Source organism: Phalaenopsis equestris, unplaced genomic scaffold, assembly GCF_001263595.1.
Source record: "Phalaenopsis equestris unplaced genomic scaffold, ASM126359v1 Scaffold198186, whole genome shotgun sequence".
Classification (NCBI taxonomy): Eukaryota; Viridiplantae; Streptophyta; class Magnoliopsida; order Asparagales; family Orchidaceae; genus Phalaenopsis; species Phalaenopsis equestris.
This window is the reverse complement of record NW_018218120.1, coordinates 142,865-143,429: the sequence shown is the minus strand read 5'-3', so window position 1 is coordinate 143,429 and position 565 is coordinate 142,865.

The following is a 565-nucleotide window of genomic DNA, read 5'->3' as shown; positions in this document are numbered from 1 at the left end:
CCTTGATTTGTTCTTTTCCTTGATCTTTAGGATTTGGTTCCACAGTACTCAGAAAAGTTCCTATTGTTCGGTTACTAAGTGCAGTAGCGATATGCCCTAATTGGTTCTCAATATTCTTAATAGCAGTTCCTTGATTTTTTAATTAATTTCCTTGAATCTATAATTGATTTCCTTGATTCTGTAATTGTTTACCCATGTTTAATATCAACTCTTCCATAGATAACTTCTTCTCCTTAATATAAGTATTATAGTTAAATCCTTGAGGATAAGAAGGTCTATAGTTAACATTTCCTTAGTTGGATGAATTTCCTAATGGGTTCACTGAGTTGTTTGCCCATTATTGATTTGTCGAAGAATTGTTATTCTAATTAAGATTTGGATGATTCTTCCAACCTGGGTTATAATAGTTCGAGTATGGGTTGTTGGGTCTAGTAATAGCATTTAAGGTTTCATATGAAGGTTGAACATCCACAAATTGCCCAGATGAATTTTCTTCCATCATAGGAGGTGTTGAAGAATAATTCATCCCATAATGATCTAATTTCTTTGATATTGCAGCAATCTG